Below are 16353 nucleotides of genomic sequence, written 5' to 3' on the forward strand. Positions count from 1 at the left end.
GAAGGAGAAATTAAAGTAAAAGGCTTGGGAATCCAGATGAGGACAGGGACAGGTGACTCACCCATTCTGGTCATGGTCACGGGCAAAAGACAGACTCCTTAAGGGAAGAAAAAAATGAATATCACTTTAATTCAAATGCTAATGGAAACAACACTTAACAGAGTCAGACAGTGAGATGATGAGTTTGGTATCCCAACACCACCTCCCTCCTACACCCCCCCTTCTCCCGCACTCAGCTCTGCTCCCCATCTCTCTCCCTCCTCCCCCAGTGACTCAGGGGGCAGGGGATGGGGGTTACCGTCAGCTCGCCGCTCCTTCCCGCTCGGGAGGTGGGGTGACCGCCGCACATCCCTCCCCAGCTCCACACGGCTCCCCTCTCACTGCAGACAGTCCTCCGGGAACCTTCTCCACAGGGAGTCCTCCCCACGGGCCGCAGCCGTTCCCACGCTGCTCCGCCGTGGGTCCCCCCGGCGTGTTGCAGTCCTCCCAGCGCTGAACCACAACCGCGGGGCCGCTTCTCCCCTCAGGGTCCTGGCTCCCTTTAAGCGCGGACGCCTGTCCCAGTGTGGGCTCCTCCTCAGGCTTCACATCGGCCACTGCTCCATCACGGACCTCCGTGGGTGGCAGCGGGGTGGCCCTGCCGTCTCACCACGGGATAGGGGGGGGCTCTGCTCCGGCACACCTCCCCCATGTCTTTCTCCTTCCTTCCACCAACCTGGATGTTCGTATAGCATCCTTCTCGTAACTTCTCGAGTCCCCCAACCCCCTCTCAGGTTCCCCTTCTTGAATATGTTCTTGCAGAGGTGCCACCACCATCTCTGATTGGCTTGGCCCTGGCCAGAGGTGAGTCCAACCTGGAGCCAGGGGAGCTTTGAGGAGCTTCAAGAAGCTTCTCACAGGGGCCACCCTTGTAACCCCCTCCCTTGCTACCAAAACCCCACCGCAGAAACCCGGCACAACAATAAAGGTGTTTCTGCATGAAAGGATTCTTTCCATTAATTTATTAAGAAATAGGATGTTCTTAAAGGAAGTATATGTCCAGTTTACCTCCCCAAATGTCTTTTCAGTGTTAGCTTCTCAACATCTTGGATAAAAGCAGTCTGAGCTGAGAAAAATAATCACCAGTACTTTACTAGGTAGATCACAATGCACATAGAATTAAAGACACTGGAAAATAAATAATTCATATGTTTAGTTAAGTGGTCCCGTATATATTTGCATTATTTTGAATACCAAAACAGTTTATATATATTTGAAGTGTTTATCACGTTACCATATTTACAGAATGCCTCCACAGAATAATATAAATCCCTACTGCCTGTCAGCTGTGCATTTATTATGTAGACTTATTATTACATAGCCTGCAAAATTAATTAATCTGGATGGTAAAGCTTTAGTTAAGACATAAAGCCCTTTATTAGAAGTAATTAACATAGCGTAAGTGACCCAGCTGTCTGAACAGTGATTTTTGGATTACATATCATACACAGTAACCACCTGCTACTGGATTGCCTCATGTTACACAAACTCTTTTACATACACTGAACACTTTGGTTTTGTTTACTTTATCTGGAAAAGGCACTTTAAAGTCTTCTGATTCTGTTGATATTACTTTAAAGGGATTGGTAAGTGATGAAGGTCTAACTAAAATAGTCTATGGGATTTCCAAAAGGCCTCTCACTGAGTCCCCTAAAGGCTTTTAAAAGAAACCTTGAGCCTTAGAAGAAGCCTTAAGCCTAAAAGAACGACTTAGTAGTAAAGTCTGATAAATAATTAACAGATAGGAAATGGTGGAGGGGAGTATGAGTTATTAGTTAACTCCTGCAACAGAGGAGAGGTGCCAATACAGTTCTGCTGAGATCAGTGCTGGAACCTGGGCTACCCAGCACATTCCTAAAGGTAACCCTGCAAAAAAAGGGGGTGAAGAGTGAGACTTTGCTGGTGATGCTAAGGTAGGCAGGGTAGTAAGGATGTGGGCTGTCAGAAGAACTGTGCCAGGACTTTATGAGACTGAATGATGGGGCAGTAACATGACAAAATTAATTGTACAAAGATACCTGAAATCCATGCAGTAAAAAAAAGGAAAAAGGATTTAAAATACTGCAACATGAGGGCCCTGACTTACATACTGATAAAGCATCACACATGCCTCACTTCTGGCAAGACAGATGCTTGTTTAATTCTTTCAGTTAAATAAGTTTTAAAGATGTTCTTAGTGTTGTTTCAAACCTAACAGGAGAGCTTGAATCTTGGCTACGTGACTAGAAGCATATTTATTTACCTGTTACACATGCATACCATGCATGGGGTTTTTTAGTTAGGCAAAAGGATAGATAGTATTGACATTTTGAGTTACAAAAACGTACCCTTATACTCACTGATTTTTTAAAAAAAATAAATCTAAATGCAATAGTTCCACCACTGATCTTGGTTTCTCACTGAGTTTGCTAACATAGCAAGATAAGGCAATTGCTCCATCTGAAGACACTCTGGTGGTAAACAGAAGCTTGAAAAGTGATTTTTCAGCAAGACAGCTTTCCTGATACTCTGGAGGGAGGATGGGGGGACGGACACACCAAAACACAAGTGAACAACCTGCTAAATCATAATTAATGTATATATTCTGTACCATAAAAAGCAGCATAATTACTTTAAATACTACAGACAAACTGCTGGAGAATGTGTCCAGAAAAGAGATGAGCAGTTGGAGTTAATGCATACAGATTATAAAAGTGGTGAATCCATTCATTTTTGCCTTCACTGGATACTAAAGATTTCTAACAATTTTTATCATTTGATTATAGATTTATCCACCAACGCAGGTCAACATACCTTTTTTTGCTAGACTCTGCAAAAGTATTGATTCAAATGCAAAAAATTGACAAGAGCTTTGGTATCTCATGAACAAGCTATTTCTGATAAAAACATAAAACACAACAGCAGTAGTCTGGTAAACTTACAGGACAGTTTAAGGTGGTTTAAACTGCACAATCTCAAACTTACTTTTAGGAATACTTTGTGGTATTTCGTCTCCATGAACGTGGGATTAAGACTCTCCCAGAAGTATGGAGAGAGACTAACTTGGACACAGAGAGAGGACTTTGTCAGAGGCCCCCAGTTTATTTTTCCACTAAAGGAACAATACAAATGTACCTCTTCAAGCAAGTATTTTTTTAGATGTAGCTTATAGTAAAATGAGATATTTGACAAGTTTAGCTTTGCATGCAAATCTCATCTGTACTACTGCTCTAACAAAACTAAGTGTAATACCTTCCTCAAAACATCAAGCATTTACCTTTTTCTTGATAAGGAACGCCTGGGGCTCATATAAAGGCAGGGACCCCATTTCTCCGTGGCAGTGGGCAAAGGCCCTGGATTAATTTGAATGTATCACCCCTCAGGTAGCCACAGATGCATGGTATTTTTCCATGACAAGGTGTGATGAAGGTAGAAATCAGGCACTGTATGAACTCAGGGTCTCTGTATAGCATGTCCCTTTTGAAGTAAACCACACTCTGTAACTGCAGTGACACGATGTGCCTGGAAGATATTCAGGTTACTGTGGAAAGCAATGGAATGAAAAAGCTAGCTCAGGTGCTTAAGGGAAAAGGCATACAGCCTCTGATACATTCTTAGCATAAATTGGTTCTACATAAAAATACTTTGTGAAATATTTTACAAACACTAAGACCAACCATAATAAAATGCTGTCAGAGGTTGGACAAAAGCTGTACTAAAATTGCCTGCATCTCTCCTACTTTTGATGTAGTTTAGCATTCATTAATAATTCACTGTCACCTATACTGTATCAGACGTTTGAAGCAATACATCTTGTAAGAAACTAATGGCCTTCTATCCTTCATGAACACTTAAAGAAAAAAATAGAAATTCAATTTCAGGGTATTAAAAAACTTATACATGCATAAAAATGACACTTACATTTCTCCGTGCCATTCCTACAAAGGACACCAGCAGTACTCAAATATTCAATGGCTCTCTTTTACATCAGCAAAAAAACGTGCGTAGTCCTGGTGAAGGTATAGATTAAACATGCTTGCGGACATATGTGGTTTTTCCACAATATCCTATTTAAAAAAAAAACCTGTTAAACAAGAAATAAATTTTTAAAAATCAGTTCAGATTTTACACATTGTAGAAAGAAAAACATCCTATAAAAGTTAGGATATGTTTAGATGGTTAGGCAGCTGGCACTCATAACCTTCAAAGCGATGCTCATATACAAGAGGGAGGTTGGTTTCTTGCAGGAGAAGGCTAACAGTGGTGTGCAGGGGCAGTAGCTATTGCTGCCTTCAGCTCTCTCATGGGTGGTAAGAAAGGCGAGCTCAGATTCCTCCCAGCAATGTGGAGCAGAAGGGTAAGAGGCAACAGTCAAAGGTGACAGCAAGGGCAAGTCCACACTCCACCATGAGCTGGTCAGAGAGGCAACGTCTGTCAAAATGAGACTATGGATGAGATGGAGCAAGAACAGAGATATGTCAGTGCATGAATAGCTTCGTGTATGTTGAACAGTATTTTCAGCAACCACTGACTCTACCAACAAACAGGTTACATCATTTTCAGTTCCCAGGACATTCTTGATGCAGGTGTAAGTACTTGTATAGTCAGCATAACATAACAACATGTAAGTTATGCAATGCTTTATATAATAAAATTAATCTAATTGTTTTCATATCACTTGTCTCACTATTTCTCCTCAAGTGATTTTGGAACTGATAATGTGAATTGTCACCTAAATATGGACAGCCAATGGCATTATGGGTCCTGATTTAGCTGAGTGCAGATAGTACTGCAGTATAGCAAGTATCAAATTCTTATCAGTCATAGCTTTTAAATGTTAAAAACAAGCACTGTGGCCATACAGAGGGAGCAGATATGAAGTAAATTTACAGAACCTGAGTGTAGAAAATGTGAATTTTCAATAGTAGGAAGGTGGGAAGGATTTCGGAGAGGTGGAAAGAGAGACAGGGTGGCAAAGAGAGAGGGAAAGAGCCTTTCAGCTCATAAAGAAGCCTGCATGTATCGCTCTTAAAGGAAATCAAGGAGTTGAGAGAAGGAGGAGGGAAGAAAAGGTAGCAGAAGGAATTACACCCATACACACAAATAAGGGAAGCAGTAGGTGAGAGGCTGTAGGACTGTGTTGTAAGATTTGGGACTAGGAGGAATACAGAACATCACCACATAGCTGTGTATAATTCTCCACAAAAAAGAAAGTTTTGCTTTTTGTATAAGTCAACAAATGTGGTGGCTACCTACCTAGCTTCGTGTGTGTAACAGCACATGAACCTAGTGCAACAAGTTATTTATTACATACATGTAGAAGATCTTTAATGAGGTGTATATTATTTACCTAAGAGACACAGACAGCTGCAGTTTCAGTTACCACAAATTTTACTGCTCTTTGTGCTGTTACTAACGTCCAAACACCACCTAGCTGTGGGCAGTCCATGCTCCCCCTCCCAGGAAGGTGTCAGGAGCGGGGACAACACTCAAAGTCATGGGCGCACATTACAAGTGACCCAGCTGGAGTAACACGGAAACGTCGAAGACAAAACCAAGAAACGGTGTTTTGTTTTTCCCCCCGATGCCGTGTGCCGGCAGTGGCAGAAGGCCTACTGCGACATTACCGAGTGGGGGACGGTGACATCACTGGGTGGATGCGGCTGACGTCAGCGAGCGATGGATTATGACCCGGCGCCCCCCGCTGCTCCTCCCCGGGCAGCCCCCGGCCCGCGCCCGGACTCCCGCCACGCGTGCCTGCCGCGCCTGGAGGGTCGAGCGAGGCCGCTCCCGGTGCTGTGGGGCGGCGCTTTGGGCGCTGCCGTCGGCAGCTCTCGGTGCCCGTCCCGGAGCCGTCCCCTGCGTTTCCCCGGCCCTGCCCGGTTCAGGCAGCCGGGCACCGCCGGGCGCGCTTGCGGCAGCGGAGCTGAGCTGCGGGGGGGGGGAAGCGTCCCCGCGGGGCGGCCGTGGGGCGGGCGGTGGGGCTCGGGGAGCCGGGAGGGCGTCCTTCGCGAGGGGCCCGGCCGCTCCCGCCTCCCTTCCCGCCGCGGGACAGCGAGTGGCCGGGGCCCCTCTCCCTTGTGCCGCGCACGCCGCCCGCCGCCGCGGCGCCGGCGGGGGGGGGGGGGGGCAGCTCCTCACCCTCGGCGCTCCCCGGCCCCACGCAGCGCGCAGCGAGCACGGCCGCCCACAGCACGTGGCGCTGCCCCGTCTGCCGCGACGACCGGGACGACGTCGCCTACCTGTCGCCTTGCCTCCACCAGTTCTGCGTGGGCTGCGCCCTGCACTGGGCGCGGCAGAGGCCCCGCTGTGCCAGACGGCGACCAGGGTCACCGCGTTCTCGGTGTGGTGGTACGACGAGTGCCGCATGTTCGACGTCCCGGGCCCCGCGGCGCCACTGGCCGAAGACGACGAGGACGAGCTGGGGGCTGCGGGGCCGTGGGCTCAGCCGGGCGACCTCCCCGCGGAGGTCCGGGCAGACTTTTTCAGCAACCACCCGGACAACGTCAGGCCCCCGCTGCCCTGGCTGCGGTGGGAGCTCGGGCTGCTCTTCCAGGAGCGCTGGTGGGAGGCCGCTGCGGCGGAGGGCATCCTTGTGAGCCGCCTGTGCCTCCGGGGGCTGGACGGGGCGGTGCTGGACGGGGCGGTGCTGGCGCGGGAGGTGCGGAGCTGCCTGCCACAAGACGCGGGGACATTCGTGCGGCAGCTCGTCGCCGCCGCCGTGCGCCTCTGCGGCCGGGAGATCCGCCGGCACCTGGAGCAGGGGGTCCCCCGCGCTGCCGCTGCCGGGGGGGGGAGCGCGGCGGCCCCGCAGCCAGCGCCAGCCCCAGCGCCAGCCCCAGCCCCAGTCCCGGCCCCAGTCCCAGCCCCAGCCCCAGCCCCAGTCCCAGCCCCCGCCCCAGTCCCAGTCCCAGCCCCAGCCCCAGTCCCAGCTCCAGCCCCCGCCCCAGTCCCAGCCCCGGCCCCAGTCCCAGTCCCTGCCCCAGTCCCAGCCCCGGTCCCAGCCCCGGCCCCAGTCCCAGCCCCGGTCCCAGCCCCCGCCCCAGTCCCAGCCCCGGCCCCAGTCCCAGTCCCTGCCCCAGTCCCAGCCCCGGTCCCAGTCCCGGCCCCAGTCCCAGCCCCGGCCCCAGTCCCAGTCCCTGCCCCAGTCCCAGCCCCGGTCCCAGTCCCGGCCCCAGTCCCAGCCCCGGCCCCAGTCCCAGTCCCTGCCCCAGTCCCAGCCCCGGTCCCAGCCCCGGCCCCAGTCCCAGCCCCGGTCCCAGCCCCCGCCCCAGTCCCAGCCCCGGCCCCAGTCCCAGTCCCTGCCCCAGTCCCAGCCCCGGTCCCAGCCCCGGCCCCAGTCCCAGCCCCGGTCCCAGCCCCGGCCCCAGTCCCAGTCCCAGCCCCGGTCCCAGCCCCGGCCCCAGTCCCAGCCCCGGTCCCAGTCCCGGCCCCAGTCCCAGCCCCGGTCCCAGCCCCGGCCCCAGTCCCAGCCCCGGTCCCAGCCCCGGCCCCAGTCCCAGCCCCGGTCCCAGCCCCGGCCCCAGTCCCAGTCCCAGTCCCAGTCTCGTCCTCAGCCCCAGTCGTGGCCCCGGCCCCGCCGCCTCTCGGGGGGGCTCTCCCGACCTCGGCCCGGCCGCCTCCAGCACCCCCGAGAGCTCCGACGGGGCGGAGGAAGGCGGCACGTCGGGGGCCGCCCCCCGCGGGGCTCCCGGCCGCGCCCGCCCCGGCGGAGCAGGAGCCGCCCCGGGAGGAGCCGGGGGGGGCGGCGGCGCCGGGTCCCTCCGCTCCCGGCCGGGGCAGGGACCGCTGGGCTGGGGGGCCCCGCCGCCCCCCGAAGAGGAGGGCCCCCGGCCCCCGGGACGCTCCCCCGCCCGGCAAGAGGACGCCCCGCCGACGGCACTAGCGGGGCTGCAGCAACGCTCCAGGCGACGAAGAGGAATGAAACGCCTATTTCCCTGACCCCGTCTCCGGGTGCTGCTTTCTCCCCCTTCTCCCGCCGCCTTTCCCTGCCCGCCGCGCCCCACCGCGGGGGGCACCCGCCTGCTGGGGGGCTCGGCCGTGGGCCCCCGCAGCCCCACGGACGTGTCGGCGGCGCCTCCACCCGCAGGGAACCCTGCTGCAGCCGCCCCCCGGCCGCGCTGCGGGTGCTCAGGGCGGAGCGGGCAGGAGGGGAAACTGTTTTTGCTGCCGCTCCGATGGTGACCCAGCTGGGCATCACCTCCGGTCTCCACTGGTGGTCAGTAAAAGGGAGTTGGGATGAGCTGTAACCTTGTCCCCTCCAGCATGTGTCTCTGCACCAGCCAGAGTGTGACAAAGCAGGAACCTCTTCAAGGTGGGCAGATGTTGGTCCTGCTGGAGGTGCCTGTGCCGGGTGGTTCATGTATGTGCGTGCAGAGCCCAGTTTCAGGCATCTTTGGAAGCAGTGAAGCAGCCTGGTGTGGAAGGGAGCGACCTGCCGATGAACAGGCTGAATTGACCCTGGAGTTCCCCTCTTCCTCATGCTGCTTGCCTTCAGCAGCTGCTGACAGCACCAGTTCTTCAGCGCTCACAGGTGTCTGGCCTGCTGGTGTGCTGGACGAGCCAGTTCCACAGCCATTTTCTCTGCCGCAGATGGCCTGTGGATTTGTGGTGCTGTAATTGTGGAGATCTTTCACAGGAGGGTGCAGAGACCCGATTTCCTACTGCTGTTTTCAGCAGCCGGCATGTCACGTAGCAGCGGGCTCCTTTGTAGATTGTTTCTCTCCCAGAAAACAGCATTTGGAACACTGCTGTGTAACACAGGCTCCTGCCTCCTTTGGCTGTGCCTTGGCATTCAGGGGAACCCAGCTGCTTTCACAGGAGGTGCGAGAACTGACAGACACAGGTACAGAATTTACCTGTTACAAGATCTCAGCCCAGCAAGGTGCAGAGAAGCAGTTCCTGATACGAACTGGTGTTTACCGCCTGGGAATTGCTTTCTCACCTTTCTCCCTGTGTCTCTGAGACACTTTGGTTTAGAACGGGGGCCTGAAATCAAGAGAGGACAGTACTGGTTCTGAATGAGGAAGGACTTTCTCAATGTCGTCTTCTATGCACACAGGAAGCTATCCTCACCCTCTGTCGGTGCCCTGAACTTCATGGGGAACAACTTTTTGCCTGTTTGGGGGAATGCAGGAATGATTGGTTTCAGTATAGGCAAGACCTGAGGGACAGAGCTTCTTCCATAGCTCTCTCACTTCTGCTTTGTCAGCTGAGGAACTGATGGATGCTCTGGCTTCAACATCTCTGTGCCAAGGAGCAGCTCAGCAGGTGAGATGAACATACACGAGCCTCATCACAGTTACCACACTGTGGGGTCCCGGTTGTGCCCACAAGTGATGTTGGACAAGGAGATGTGTGTGTGCGCTTAAACCCAACTCTATATGCTGGGCTTAGTTCCAGTGTGTAAAAATACCTTTCATTTTCATATATATTTCCTCTTGCATCTCTTTGGTCTTTTTCCAACCCTGCAAGTGTGGCCCAAGCCAGACAGCAGATCACAGAAGGCAAAGAAATGGCTGCAGACTTTTTTCTTCCTTCTTGTCATTTTTATACCTGGTCACTGACGAACAGGCATGTTCACAAGTGGGCACATGCTGCTGTTCTGAAGGAGATCTGTGCCTCCACAGAAACTTTTCTCTCAATTTTCCCCTTTCTTCCCAGAAAAAAAGAAGAATTATAAAATCTAGCAGCCAGGTTGGAAGTGAAAACAAGATAGATGTGGGTTTTTTTCCTCTCAGCTTTCTCAAATGACTCCTGTAGGAGTTTTTGTTCTCATAAAACTACCAACACTGACTTGAAAAGTTGTTAAGTGCTGTGAAGGAAGCATGTCATGGGCAACATTGTGCATTTAGAAGGCATCCCTTCGGTCCTCTGTCAGATAGCTGTTGATCCGATTTCGTTACATGGGATGCCCCCTTCTTTTCCATCACGGCAAACTTCTTTGAGTGGTTTACATGAAGCACCTTTACTCCATATTGCCCTTCCTCTGACCTTCTATTCCAAAACATTCCTAGCTGCAAGAAAAAAAAACAAACCACCAAAACCCAGCTGACATGTAAAGAGAATCAAGCTGTTCTTTCAGCAATGTTTTTGGCTCAGTAGGAGAAGGATGGTTCTCTAGACTGTTCAACAGACCTGTGAGCATCTCAGCCTAAAAAGTGCAGCCCGTGGTGCAGCCCACGGTGAGGCAGGCTGTGCCCTGCACCCACGGAGGTCCATCGTGGAGCAGATCCCCACCTGCAGCCCAGGGAGGACCCCACGCCGGAGCAGGGGGATGCCCAAAGGATGCTGTGACCTGTGGGAAGCCCATGCTGGAGCAGGTTTGCTGGCAGGACCTGTGACCCCTCCAGGGACCCACGCTGGAGCAGTCCGTTCCTGAAAGACTGCACTCCATGGAAGGGACCCATGCTAGAGCAGTTTGTGAAGAGCTGCAGCTCGTGGGAAGGACCCATGTTGGGGAAGTTGATGGGGGACTGTCTCCTGTGGGAGGGACCCCACGCTGGAGCAGGTAAAGAGCGTGAGGAGGAAGGAGTGGCAGAGACAGGTTGTGATGAACTGGGCACAAGCCCCATCCCCATTGCCCTACACCACCTGGGGACAGGAGGTGGAGGAAAACTAGGAGTGAAGTTGAGCCCCGGAATAAGGGAGGGGTGGGGGGAAAATGTCATAAGACTGAGGTTTTATTTCTCATTACCCTGCCTGGGTTTGGTTGGTAGTCAACAAAATTACCTTCCCTGAGTTAGGCCCGTTTTGTCTGTGCTGGTAACGGGTGAGCAGTTTCTCCCTGTCCCGATCTCAACCCATGAGCCTTCTGTTGTGTTTTCTCTCCCCAGTCAGTCAGAGAAGGGGAGTGACAGGGCGGATTCGTGGGACCCTGGCACCCAGCTGGGGTCAACCCACCACACACTCCAAGGCTGTGCAGCGAGGCAGAGAACTTGGGCAATAGCAGGAGGCAGCTGTCCTGATGGAGGCAAAGCTGGACACAGAGACATCCCCACACCCCGGGGACAGGGCACCCACACCTCATGCCCAAGTGTGGGGCATCCAGGCAGCAGCAGCGACCGTGTCAGAGCCTCCCAGCCCGGCTGCAAGAAGGGGAACACTCGGGTGCACGAGGTCTCGCTGAAGATCTGGAGCGAAATGCACAGCGGTGGTTTCCCCTGGGCTACCCCCAACCTTAAAGGTGGGAAAGAAGAGCTGCTCAGGTGCCATGTCAGCTCTGCCACACGCTTTTCCTGGCAGGTGCTTCCAGGTCTTCGCCCTGATGTGTTTGCTTGTTCTGAGCAGTGGAAGCTGTCCTGGTGAAGAATGAGGCTGCTCCAACAAGTACGCACCGGGAGCTTGTGTAAAGCCATGCTGCCATCCCCGCCTGTGAGCCTTGTGGGGAAAATATAAACTTGCCTCTCTTAAGTGTGATTAAAGAAGCCTCAGTCTTATGACAGAAGACTGCAATGGAAGCAGTAAGACGTGGAATACTTACCAAAGTGAAAGTAATGGAACCCAGCCCAAGTTCTTTTTTCCTGAGGTATAAAAGGCAGCACTGTGACAGATTGGGGTGGCATTCCCCTGTTTAGCTGTAGACCTCCAACTCGTGGTTCACGATTTTAGTTGCAGCACCTACTGCTGTCTGTCAGCTGCTTAGGGAACTTGAATCCATCTTTGTGACTTCATCCTGTTGGTGTTTGACTTCGATGAAAGAGCTGAAATGTTTGCCAAAACATCAGTAGCCCAATTCTTCCCCTCTCAGTACCGCCGCCGTCTAGATGATGGTCATGTAAGGGTTACATGACCTGTGCTGGTTCTGGCTGGGATGGCGTTCATTTTCTCCATAGGAACTAGTATGGGGCTATGGTTTGCATTTGTGCTGGAAACAGTGTTGGTAACACAGGGATGTTTCGGTTACTGCTGAGCAGCGCTTGCACAGCGTCAGGGCCTTTTGTGCTCCTCACAGCTCCCACCAGCGAGGGGGCTGGGGGTGCACCAGAGGTTTTGAGGGGACAGAGCCGGGAGAGCTGACCCCAGCTGACCAAGGGGCTATCCTGTACCATATGACATCATGCTCAACAATAGAAATTTGGGCAAGAAAAAGGAAGGGGAGTGGTTGGAGAGTGATGGCGTTTGTCTTCCTAAGTCACCATTCCACATGCCAGAGCCCGGCTGTCCTGGGGTTGGGTGAGCACCTGCCTGCCCATGGCAAGTGGGGAATGAATTCCTTGTTTTGCTTTGCTTGCATGTGCAGCTTTTGCTTTGCCTGTTAAACTGTCTTTATCTCGACCTGTGAGTTTTCTCAGATTTGGTCTTCCAATTCTCTCCTACATTCCACCAGCGGGGAGTGAGCGAGCGGCTGTGAGGGGCTTAGCTACCAGCCAGGGTTAAATCACAACACTCCCTAAGTGGTTGTTCCTTCATACAGAACAACCCGACAGGGGATTAGATCTGGAACTGGTACATGCTGGGTTTTTTGTTTCTGAACGTGCAGGCGAGGGTAATACAGTGGATTATGAGTGCTAGGGAAGAAGGCAGGGCTGGTGGTGGGAAAACCGATGGGTATGTTTTCTCTCTACCCTGAAAATGATTTTCATAAAATCTTCGTAAGTGCTGTATGTTATGGTTACAGATATGATTGCTAAAATATAAAACAGCCATGTAATGTAAGGAAAGCCTGTAGAAGGTTCTCATTTTACGAATTCTGAATTCTGTTTCAAGACTTTTTCAAGACATGGACTTGCTTTGTGTTTTGCTAGAAGAAAGAGACAGTGACCAGCTTACAAGTCAAAGCTGACTAGGGAGAGAGGAGGGAGGGGTGATGATTATACAGGTAAAATATTTGAATCCAAACACAACTGATTACAGGTTTGCAGTGAAACTGTTACAGCAGCTCTGTGGAAGTCCTCCTAGAAATTTGGCCTTGTTGTGGCTGGATATTTGTTCCAGAGCTCTGGATCACTTATTCTTTGCTTTTTTTAAGCAAAGAAAGTGTTTACTTGACAGCACTAAGTATTTAACACCAGGATGCATTTGCACCTTGTATTCCACTGGTCTGTGTATTACACTAGCATGGTCCTATTTTCTTCCAGCTCCAAACTGAAAGCTCAGAGAAGCTAGTCACCATGAATTTCTGTTGCCATTGTAATACAGGAAGACACATACCAAAGTTTTGTAGTGCTGGTCTGGAACCTGTCTAGTTTATATGCACTGTTTAGAGTGGAAGGCAAAGTCATCTCTAAATACTAATCAAGAGTGGAAAAGAGGGAGAGAATTTGGCAACAGATTACCCTTGTTCTTTTGTCTTAGAGCGTTTTCCAAGTGGTCATGTCTTCAGGAAACAATGATGTATTTAGATAGGATTAGAAATCAGCAATGTAATGTATAATACTGGACTTAGAGACGGCAGCTATAAGGAGCAGGAATCCGTGCGAGAACAAGGGAGTAACATAGCCATGGTGAAGGTTTAAAATACCTGTCTTCAGCCATTTAAAGTTTTGGCAACTGAAACTATAACCTGAAAGGCATTAGGGGCAGATATATACAATGCAATTCCCATGAAAGGGTGGATGGAACCTGTTGTTGTGTAACTACCTATACAGGTAATAAAGGGAGATCCGTATGCAGATTTCTCATGTTGACTGGAAGCCTTGTTTTGCATAATTTTCACTTTTATTGTAGGATTTATTGGATTACAGCTGTTGTGAATTCAACTCTCATTAAACATCTTGACCACAAAGGAACAGTTACCGTAAACTGAGGAAGTGTTTATCAAGTTGTCATCAAGGAACTATTCCAGTTCTAAAATTCCTTATTAGTAAATCTCCCTTGTGCACTAGAATGTATATAGCAAAGGGTGTCTAATTTCCTTGCGGAGGATTAAAAGAAGTATGGATGTTGGGAGAAAATGAGAAGACTGGTTCATTGCATCACAAGGGTTCTTGTCTTTAACTGAAATTGTAAGGAAACTTTGTATTAAAGTAGGCAAGGCTTTAAAAATGATTTTTTTTTTGTTTTCTATGCAGTAATTCATTTATAAGTTTAAATAGTGTCTTTGGATATAAAATTTCTCTAGTGGCAAATGAGAATTCCTATCTTGCCTTTTATGGAGTTGGTTTCAGTACCCTGCAGGGTATGGCTACCTCAGTAAACTGCTGGTTTTCTCCCTCTGGGAACTCCAGGGAAACTCTCTCTGTGGGCCAGGCTGGATCAAAACCCTGGCAAATAAGCTAAAAAAATGTTTCTTGTGTCTCAGGACCTTTTTTTAAGCACTGTTAGTTTAAACCAGTGTGGGGGAACTGCAATGCCCTGAGTACGTGAAAACACTGATATGCAATAATTAGGGCCTCACTGCATGAGATGCTGAATATCCTCAATTTCCTTTGACTCCTCCTGGGGCCCTAATGACAACCAGGCAGAAGGGGATTCAGTGGTATAACATGGGGTGCTTCTGTGATCTGGATGTGTGTATTTTTATTATTTCTGTGGATCTTAGTGCCTTTGAAGTTGTGAAGAGGAAGTCTTCAATAAGGACTTGATCACACACAGCACTGATCACTTTCCTTTTCTCTGGTGTCAGTCAAGAGTAGTTAACACCTCACAGGAACTATTAATATCTTGTGGAGCCATGTATTTATTGCACAATGATGAGGTGTTTCTTAGTGTCTGTGATGTCCTGGGTTGAGCAAGTGATGACTAAGAGAAGAGTGTTTGCAATTGCTTTACAGGAAATGAATTTCTTTTGGCTTTGGCTTGTTGGGTTGGCTTTTCAGGGTGGAGAGTTGGGTGAAATTGCACCAGGGAGTGCTAGTTCTTTATGATCCCAGTCAGATGCTCAGGTTCTGTTAAGCATCTCTTCAGATGCTGGGTTTTTTGAGATCACACTAAGAAGAAAAGGATAGTATAGATAACCATATGACCCTCCAAATGATGAGAACTGCAAGTTGTGGAGCACCGAATGGGCCTCTGACCATGGCCCAGCACAGCCTGCAGATCCCGTCCATGGAAGAGTTACCCCATTTTGGTCATTTGAGCTCTTACAGGATTTTCCTAGGGAAGCCAACTCTATTCCTCCTTTCCACTGTGAAACAGAGAGGATGTTCACCTAAGACCTTGGTCTCGCTGCACGGTGAGGTAAAGGCGAGGCCAGGCAGGAGGTGCAATGTCCAGTACCAAGTGGGAGCTGCCTGCAGGCTCCAAGGAGATGGGAGAGTTTCCCCTGTGGGCAGGGGGTCTTTGCAGCACAGTGCAGGGTCTGTCCATGCAGCATAGCACTGCCTGTGCCTATACATCCATACAGTAACCATGCTAAACAGTTGCTAAAATGGAATATTGAAATAATTTTATTGGAATGCAAAAATCAGAACAGAGTAACAACATTTACCCCTGCTCAATTTATGGTCCTGTCGAATGTAATACTCTAAATTACGGTGACACCAAAGCATTAGTAAATGTAAAATTTCTATCTCCTTTAGACAGGTAAAATTAGATTAAAAGTATTTTTCAAGATGTGAAAAAATACCTGGATGCAGTATCCCTCTGAATTAAGATTTTAAATTGCCTCTGGCAGACAACATCTAGAATGTGGCCGGAAGGCATCATATGCTACAATTTGAAACTCCAATACGTAACTACAGGGGGGAAACATTTTCAATACACCTAGTCCTCAATTTTCATCAGACATTTTTTGTCTGTTTCTTACGTTTGCTAACTCTCAGCTACACCAGGTACTCTAGGATGAGTTTTGTTTCTTCAGAAAGCAATATTAAAGTATCCTTCTTGTCAGTCTTCCTCTTGTCTTTACCTGATCTTTTAGACTTGACTTTAAAATGTGCGTAAAAGCGTATTTCAGTTAATTCCGACAGTCTGTTGTGAAGTTCAGTTAGTTCGTGACACAGTTCTGCTGCCCTGCTAAAATAGCAGCATCTCAAGATCAGGCTGAGCCCCCAAACATCTGGTAAACAGCAAAACCATCTAAGAAGCTGGTTTTCCCACCAAAACAGCTACTTTCTGGAATGCATTACTATTGCTGCTGGCATGAAGAGTCCTCTGAGACTGCTGAGTAAAACTAATAGTATTTATGCATGTTAGTAATTATGCCTTAAAATGTAGCCTGTAAAAATCATTTAAACTGTCAAATGTTCCTAACAGATTAAATGTAGTGAATAGAATGAAGACTATTATATGTGACCATACTGAACATGATTTTAAAATTTTTAATCAGTTTGGAAACTTTGTAGTGTACTTCCTTCATCTTATTTTTGGAATCTGGAATTTTATTATCTTTGTTTTTTCCAGTTGTTAATTTCCTTACTTCAATTTAGATTTTTCTTGTAAATTGAAGAACTC

This window comes from Tyto alba, unplaced genomic scaffold (genome assembly GCF_018691265.1).
Source record: "Tyto alba isolate M040663 unplaced genomic scaffold, T.alba_DEE_v4.0 Super-Scaffold_13, whole genome shotgun sequence".
In the NCBI taxonomy this organism is placed as follows: domain Eukaryota; kingdom Metazoa; phylum Chordata; class Aves; order Strigiformes; family Tytonidae; genus Tyto; species Tyto alba.